The sequence below is a fragment of the Salvia splendens genome, chromosome 14 (genome assembly GCF_004379255.2).
Source record: "Salvia splendens isolate huo1 chromosome 14, SspV2, whole genome shotgun sequence".
NCBI classification, from domain to species: domain Eukaryota; kingdom Viridiplantae; phylum Streptophyta; class Magnoliopsida; order Lamiales; family Lamiaceae; genus Salvia; species Salvia splendens.
This window is the reverse complement of record NC_056045.1, coordinates 12,516,465-12,527,698: the sequence shown is the minus strand read 5'-3', so window position 1 is coordinate 12,527,698 and position 11,234 is coordinate 12,516,465. Positions and strand designations below refer to the sequence as shown.

At 30.0% G+C, this 11,234-nt stretch overlaps 1 long non-coding RNA gene across 1 annotated transcript; it reads right to left on the bottom strand.

Annotated features, from left to right (window-relative positions):
• Positions 1-9,679: 9,679 nt before the first annotated feature.
• LOC121765206 lies at positions 9,680-11,205 on the bottom strand. Its single transcript, XR_006042795.1, has 3 exons — positions 11,116-11,205; positions 10,356-10,453; positions 9,680-9,889 (listed from the first exon to the last, which is right to left on the bottom strand). It is a non-coding gene; the product is annotated as an uncharacterized LOC121765206 (long non-coding RNA).
• Positions 11,206-11,234: the final 29 nt, after the last annotated feature.

Below are 11,234 nucleotides of genomic sequence, written 5' to 3'. Positions count from 1 at the left end.
AAAATAACACACCCTTCATGCACATTACATATTATATACATACTATGTATCATAACACAAAGTTCAAATTGCACACAAAGTATATATACCACGCACAATATACATACAACGCACATGTTGCTTACTACACAAAATAACACACATTCTATACAGACAATACACACGCAAGATATTATAGACATACTACACACACTACACACAAAATCCATGCGCTGCACACGCACGTATAAACAAAATACATGCGTTGCAAACATAGATGCACACTACATCATACTTGAACTATACACAAAATATACACTCGTACATAATAAACAAACTGAACACACTACAAAAAAAACACAAAATATACTCAATGTATACTATACACACAATATACATGCCCTGCACACACTTCACACAAAGTATACATACACTACAAAAAGTATTCCTAAACATATTATACATTACACGTAATATTCACACACTATACACAAAATACACTGCACGTAAAATTCACACACTATACACAAAATACACATAGTGTCCGCACATAACAAAACACACTACATATACATACAATACATTGACACAAAGTACAAAGTATATACAACACTCAAATACGCACACTTTATACACATACATATTAAACAATCACTACACACACTATACACAAAATAAATACAGAGAATACAAACATTATAGAAACACCACTTAGTATACATATGCTGCACATATTTATATACACTATACAACAAATGTACATATAAAATTCTATATTTATACATACATACCACGTATTATAAACATTAAACATAGTATAAATAAAATACACTACACATTAAATGGACGATAAAATACATAAACACAATATAAATAAAATACACTACACGCTAAATGGATTGCTCATACCACACGCATTATACACAAAATACACACTAGTACGCAATTCACAAAATAAACACACACAAAAGAAAATAAGACACTTTACACACAATATATAGACAAAATACACTTTATACACTATAAATACACAATTTATAAATACGTCGCATATACTACAAACATTAACCACGGTACAAAAAAAACACAAAGACAATATAAATAAAACACATACACACTATATCTACATAAAATGAACATATTATGCACTAAATAAAAAATAACACACCCTTCATGCACATTACATATTATATACATACTATGTATCATAACACAAAGTTCAAATTGCACACAAAGTATATATACCACGCACAATATACATACAACGCACATGTTGCTTACTACACAAAATAACACACATTCTATACAGACAATACACACGCAAGATATTATAGACATACTACACACACTACACACAAAATCCATGCGCTGCACACGCACGTATAAACAAAATACATGCGTTGCAAACATAGATGCACACTACATCATACTTGAACTATACACAAAATATACACTCGTACATAATAAACAAACTGAACACACTACAAAAAAAACACAAAATATACTCAATGTATACTATACACACAATATACATGCCCTGCACACACTTCACACAAAGTATACATACACTACAAAAAGTATTCCTAAACATATTATACATTACACGTAATATTCACACACTATACACAAAATACACTGCACGTAAAATTCACACACTATACACAAAATACACATAGTGTCCGCACACAACAAAACACACTACATATACATACAATACATTGACACAAAGTACAAAGTATATACAACACTCAAATACGCACACTTTATACACATACATATTAAACAATCACTACACACACTATACACAAAATAAATACAGAGAATACAAACATTATAGAAACACCACTTAGTATACATATGCTGCACATATTTATATACACTATACAACAAATGTACATATAAAATTCTATATTTATACATACATACCATGTATTATAAACATTAAACATAGTATAAATAAAACACACTACACATTAAATGGACGATAAAATACATAAACACAATATAAATAAAATACACTACACGCTAAATGGATTGCTCATACCACACGCATTACACACAAAATACACACTAGTACGCAATTCACAAAATAAACACACACAAAAGAAAATAAGACACTTTACACACAATATATAGACAAAATACACTTTATACACTATAAATACACAATTTATAAATACGTCGCATATACTACAAACATTAACCATGGTACAAAAAAAACACAAAGACAATATAAATAAAACACATACACACTATATCTACATAAAATGAACATACTATGCACTAAATAAAAAATAACACACCCTTCATGCACATTACATATTATATACATACTATGTATCATAACACAAAGTTCAAATTGCACACAAAGTATATATACCACGCACAATATACATACAACGCACATGTTGCTTACTACACAAAATAACACACATTCTATACAGACAATACACGCAAGATATTATAGACATACTACACACACTACACACAAAATCCATGCGCTGCACACGCACGTATAAACAAAATACATGCGTTGCGAACATAGATGCACACTACATCATACTTGAACTATACACAAAATATACACTCGTACATAATAAACAAACTGAACACACTACAAAAAAAACACAAAATATACTCAATGTATACTATACACACAATATACATGCCCTGCACACACTTCACACAAAGTATACATACACTACAAAAAGTATTCCTAAACATATTATACATTACACGTAATATTCACACACTATACACAAAATACACTGCACGTAAAATTCACACACTATACACAAAATATACATAGTGTCCGCACACAACAAAACACACTACATATACATATAATACATTGACACAAAGTACAAAGTATATACAACACTCAAATACGCACACTTTATACACATACATATTAAACAATCACTACACACACTATACACAAAATAAATACAGAGAATACAAACATTATAGAAACACCACTTAGTATACATATGCTGCACATATTTATATACACTATACAACAAATGTACATATAAAATTCTATATTTATACATACATACCACGTATTATAAACATTAAACATAGTATAAATAAAATACACTACACATTAAATGGACGATAAAATACATAAACACAATATAAATAAAATACACTACACGCTAAATGGATTGCACATACCACACGCATTACACACAAAATACACACAAGTACGCAATTCACAAAATAAACACACACAAAAGAAAATAAGACACTTTACACACAATATGTAGACAAAATACACTATAAATACACAATTTATAAATACGTCGCATATACTACAAACATTAACCACGGTATAAAAAAAACACAAAGACAATATAAATAAAACACATACACACTATATCTACATAAAATGAACATACTATGCACTAAATAAAAAATAACACACCCTTCATGCACATTACATATTATATACATACTATGTATCATAACACAAAGTTCAAATTGCACACAAAGTATATATACCACGCACAATATACATACAACGCACATGTTGCTTACTACACAAAATAACACACATTCTATACAGACAATACACACGCAAGATATTATAGACATACTACACACACTACACACAAAATCCATGCGCTGCACACGCACGTATAAACAAAATACATGCGTTGCAAACATAGATGCACACTACATCATACTTGAACTATACACAAAATATACACTCGTACATAATAAACAAACTGAACACACTACAAAAAAAACACAAAATATACTCAATGTATACTATACACACAATATACATGCCCTGCACACACTTCACACAAAGTATACATACACTCCAAAAAGTATTCCTAAACATATTATACATTACACGTAATATTCACACACTATACACAAAATACACTGCACGTAAAATTCACACACTATACACAAAATACACATAGTGTCCGCACACAACAAAACACACTACATATACATACAATACATTGACACAAAGTACAAAGTATATACAACACTCAAATACGCACACTTTATACACATACATATTAAACAATCACTACACACACTATACACAAAATAAATACAGAGAATACAAACATTATAGAAACACCACTTAGTATACATATGCTGCACATATTTATATACACTATACAACAAATGTACATATAAAATTCTATATTTATACATACATACCACGTATTATAAACATTAAACATAGTATAAATAAAATACACTACACATTAAATGGACGATAAAATACATAAACACAATATAAATAAAATACACTACACGCTAACTGGATTGCACATACCACACGCATTACACACAAAATACACACTAGTACGCAATTCACAAAATAAACACACACAAAAGAAAATAAGACACTTTACACACAATATATAGACAAAATACACTTTATACACTATAAATACACAATTTATAAATACGTCGCATATACTACAAACATTAACCACGGTACAAAAAAAACACAAAGACAATATAAATAAAACACATACACACTATATCTACATAAAATGAACATACTATGCACTAAATAAAAAATAACACACCCTTTATGCACATTACATATTATATACATACTATGTATCATAACACAAAGTTCAAATTGCACACAAAGTATATATACCACGCACAATATACATACAACGCACATGTTGCTTACTACACAAAATAACACACATTCTATACAGACAATACACACGCAAGATATTATAGACATACTACACACACTACACACAAAATCCATGCGCTGCACACGCACGTATAAACAAAATACATGCGTTGCAAACATAGATGCACACTACATCATACTTGAACTATACACAAAATATACACTCGTACATAATAAACAAACTGAACACACTACAAAAAAAACACAAAATATACTCAATGTATACTATACACACAATATACATGCCCTGCACACACTTCACACAAAGTATACATACACTACAAAAAGTATTCCTAAACATATTATACATTACACGTAATATTCACACACTATACACAAAATACACTGCACGTAAAATTCACACACTATACACAAAATATACATAGTGTCCGCACACAACAAAACACACTACATATACATACAATACATTGACACAAAGTACAAAGTATATACAACACTCAAATACGCACACTTTATACACATACATATTAAACAATCACTACACACACTATACAAAAAATAAATACAGAGAATACAAACATTATAGAAACACCACTTAGTATACATATGCTGCACATATTTATATACACTATACAACAAATGTACATATAAAATTCTATATTTATACATACATACCACGTATTATAAACATTAAACATAGTATAAATAAAATACACTACACATTAAATGGACGATAAAATACATAAACACAATATAAATAAAATACACTACACGCTAAATGGATTGCACATACCACACGCATTACACACAAAATACACACAAGTACGCAATTCACAAAATAAACACACACAAAAGAAAATAAGACACTTTACACACAATATGTAGACAAAATACACTATAAATACACAATTTATAAATACGTCGCATATACTACAAACATTAACCACGGTATAAAAAAAACACAAAGACAATATAAATAAAACACATACACACTATATCTACATAAAATGAACATACTATGCACTAAATAAAAAATAACACACCCTTCATGCACATTACATATTATATACATACTATGTATCATAACACAAAGTTCAAATTGCACACAAAGTATATATACCACGCACAATATACATACAACGCACATGTTGCTTACTACACAAAATAACACACATTCTATACAGACAATACACACGCAAGATATTATAGACATACTACACACACTACACACAAAATCCATGCGCTGCACACGCACGTATAAACAAAATACATGCGTTGCAAACATAGATGCACACTACATCATACTTGAACTATACACAAAATATACACTCGTACATAATAAACAAACTGAACACACTACAAAAAAAACACAAAATATACTCAATGTATACTATACACACAATATACATGCCCTGCACACACTTCACACAAAGTATACATACACTACAAAAAGTATTCCTAAACATATTATACATTACACGTAATATTCACACACTATACACAAAATACACTGCACGTAAAATTCACACACTATACACAAAATACACATAGTGTCCGCACACAACAAAACACACTACATATACATACAATACATTGACACAAAGTACAAAGTATATACAACACTCAAATACGCACACTTTATACACATACATATTAAACAATCACTACACACACTATACACAAAATAAATACAGAGAATACAAACATTATAGAAACACCACTTAGTATACATATGCTGCACATATTTATATACACTATACAACAAATGTACATATAAAATTCTATATTTATACATACATACCACGTATTATAAACATTAAACATAGTATAAATAAAATACACTACACATTAAATGGACGATAAAATACATAAACACAATATAAATAAAATACACTACACGCTAACTGGATTGCACATACCACACGCATTACACACAAAATACACACTAGTACGCAATTCACAAAATAAACACACACAAAAGAAAATAAGACACTTTACACACAATATATAGACAAAATACACTTTATACACTATAAATACACAATTTATAAATACGTCGCATATACTACAAACATTAACCACGGTACAAAAAAAACACAAAGACAATATAAATAAAACACATACACACTATATCTACATAAAATGAACATACTATGCACTAAATAAAAAATAACACACCCTTCATGCACATTACATATTATATACATACTATGTATCATAACACAAAGTTCAAATTGCACACAAAGTATATATACCACGCACAATATACATACAACGCACATGTTGCTTACTACACAAAATAACACACATTCTATACAGACAATACACACGCAAGATATTATAGACATACTACACACACTACACACAAAATCCATGCGCTGCACACGCACGTATAAACAAAATACATGCGTTGCAAACATAGATGCACACTACATCATACTTGAACTATACACAAAATATACACTCGTACATAATAAACAAACTGAACACACTACAAAAAAAACACAAAATATACTCAATGTATACTATACACACAATATACATGCCCTGCACACACTTCACACAAAGTATACATACACTACAAAAAGTATTCCTAAACATATTATACATTACACGTAATATTCACACACTATACACAAAATACACTGCACGTAAAATTCACACACTATACACAAAATACACATAGTGTCCGCACACAACAAATGACACTACATATACATACAATACATTGACACAAAGTACAAAGTATATACAACACTCAAATACGCACACTTTATACACATACATATTAAAGAATCACTACACACACTATACACAAAATAAATACAGAGAATACAAACATTATAGAAACACCACTTAGTATACATATGCTGCACATATTTATATACACTATACAACAAATGTACATATAAAATTCTATATTTATACATACATACCACGTATTATAAACATTAAACATAGTATAAATAAAATACACTACACATTAAATGGACGATAAAATACATAAACACAATATAAATAAAATACACTACACGCTAAATGGATTGCTCATACCACACGCATTATACACAAAATACACACTAGTACGCAATTCACAAAATAAACACACACAAAAGAAAATAAGACACTTTACACACAATATATAGACAAAATACACTTTATACACTATAAATACACAATTTATAAATACGTCGCATATACTACAAACATTAACCACGGTACAAAAAAAACACAAAGACAATATAAATAAAACACATACACACTATATCTAAATAAAATGAACATATTATGCACTAAATAAAAAATAACACACCCTTCATGCACATTACATATTATATACATACTATGTATCATAACACAAAGTTCAAATTGCACACAAAGTATATATACCACGCACAATATACATACAACGCACATGTTGCTTACTACACAAAATAACACACATTCTATACAGACAATACACACGCAAGATATTATAGACATACTACACACACTACACACAAAATCCATGCGCTGCACACGCACGTATAAACAAAATACATGCGTTGCAAACGTAGATGCACACTACATCATACTTGAACTATACACAAAATATACACTCGTACATAATAAACAAACTGAACACACTACAAAAAAAACACAAAATATACTCAATGTATACTATACACACAATATACATGCCCTGCACACACTTCACACAAAGTATACATACACTACAAAAAGTATTCCTAAACATATTATACATTACACGTAATATTCACACACTATACACAAAATACACTGCACATAAAATTCACACACAACAAAACACACTACATATACATACAATACATTGACACAAAGTACAAAGTATATACAACACTCAAATACGCACACTTTATACACATACATATTAAACAATCACTACACACACTATACACAAAATAAATACAGAGAATACAAACATTATAGAAACACCACTTAGTATACATATGCTGCACATATTTATATACACTATATAACAAATGTACATATAAAATTCTATATTTATACATACATACCACATATTATAAATATTAAACATAGTATAAATAAAATACACTACACATTAAATGGACGATAAAATACATAAACACAATATAAATAAAATACACTACACGCTAAATGGATTGCTCATACCACACGCATTATACACAAAATACACACTAGTACGCAATTCACAAAATAAACACACACAAAAGAAAATAAGACACTTTACACACAATATATAGACAAAATACACTTTATACACTATAAATACACAATTTATAAATACGTCGCATATACTACAAACATTAACCACGGTACAAAAAAAACACAAAGACAATATAAATAAAACACATACACACTATATCTACATAAAATGAACATACTATGCACTAAATAAAAAATAACACACCCTTCATACACATTACATACTATATACATACTATGTATCATAACACAAAGTTCAAATTGCACACAAAGTATATATACCACGCACAATATACATACAACGCACATGTTGCTTACTACACAAAATAACACACATTCTATACAGACAATACACACGCAAGATATTATAGACATACTACACACACTACACACAAAATCCATGCGCTGCACACGCACGTATAAACAAAATACATGCGTTGCAAACATAGATGCACACTACATCATACTTGAACTATACACAAAATATACACTCGTACATAATAAACAAACTGAACACACTACAAAAAAAACACAAAATATACTCAATGTATACTATACACACAATATACATGCACTGCACACACTTCACATAAAGTATACATACACTACAAAAAGTATTCCTAAACATATTATACATTACACGTAAAATTCACACACTATACACAAAATACACTACACGTAAAATTCACACACTATACACAAAATACACATAGTGTCCGCACACAATAAAACACACTGCACTACATACACTATACACAAAATACATAAAATATACACACTGCTTGCACTACACAAATACACACACTTTACACATACATACAAAAAAATATTACACACTGCCTGCACTACACAAAATACATACAGAAAATACAAACCCTATAAACACACTTCATGATGAATGACAGATAATTTGAAGCATATAAGACGGCACTTGTCAAGAGCTTTGTATTAAGCTCAAGTTGCCCTTCTGGTAACTTGCCTTGGAGGGAGTTATTGGAGGGAGAATTTAACTGTCTTGAATCTTTACCAAGCTTTTTTCCGCAATGCAGGAACCTATACAAAACAAATGACCATGATAGCACCAAGTAAGGCAAAATGAATAAAATGACAACTGTTCATATGTATAGCACGCAAAATCTTTCTCAAAGTGCAGATATTGCAATGCTTAATGTACAGTAAATACTACAAACAATGTTATAGACCAATTGCGGCTATGCATTACTAATTAGCAAAAACTGCAGCAGAAAAAATCACACTTACTTTATAGAATTAAGGGTATGTTTATACAACCACACCAAGCACAAGTACAAGGCATTACTAATAAGTAGTTAAAAATCACAAGAAAAAGTTGGAAAATAATTCAGTTCATTTTCAGAGTACAAAACTTGTTTTTTCAATGTAATTGTAACAATAGATCTAAAGGGTCTGGGAAATTTTTTCTATTATAAATGCAAAGAACATGTATCTCTCTACAGTTATGACAAAAACTGCATGATGCTTTGATTTTAGAAACCAATACCTTGAGTCCAACAGAATGTGTGCCATATCCTGAGTTGCTGTGTTGCTGGCCACCTCATCCAGGTATGATACACTTTCAGGTTCACAGTGTTGCAAAAGCTGCAGTAGAAAAATTCATACTTTAAAGAATTAAGGGTCTGTTCATACAACAACACGTCAACACCAAGCACAACTACAAGCACATAAAAATTTTAAGGTGTGCTAACTTTACCAGCAGCTCTAAGATTTAAAGACATATCAACTTATCTTAATTGGAAAGTGCACTCATAATAGATAAAACTTTAGATTTTAGGTGGGAGATAGCAGCCATGTATAAGGAAATATTTTCAGAGACGATAACTTTTAAGTTCTTGACGGTCTGAACCAGAATCTGAACACCTCCATTGCCCCACTACTCCTTAATTAATAAATATGTCACAGGGACGAAAGCAAATAATAAAGAAACAAAAGGGGAAAAGGAAAACGAGAAAGTAACCGGGAATTGAGAAAGAATTCAGAAGTGTGAGATTTTAGTTAACTAGTGGGATAAAGTTAAATGTGCTATTAATAGAACTTGTAATTGCTAACTCATAAAAAGGAAGAAAATCCGGAGTAAAAGCATGGGAAAGGATCAAGATAACGTGTAAACAGAGACTTAAAATTTATAAGACAGCTACATCCAATCACCTCTACGGGAGTTTCTCTTCTCATAGTTGTAAAACCAGTCCCAATGTTAATGTAATCCATAAAGCACACAGCGAGAGAGAGTAGCATAGTTAAACCTGATAATTTACTTGCTGAGGTTGATTTAGACGACCGTGGTAAATCCGATGAGGCAGATTGTATTGATAGCAAAGCACCACTGAGTGACTGCATTGTGGGTTTTGAGTAGATTAGCTCT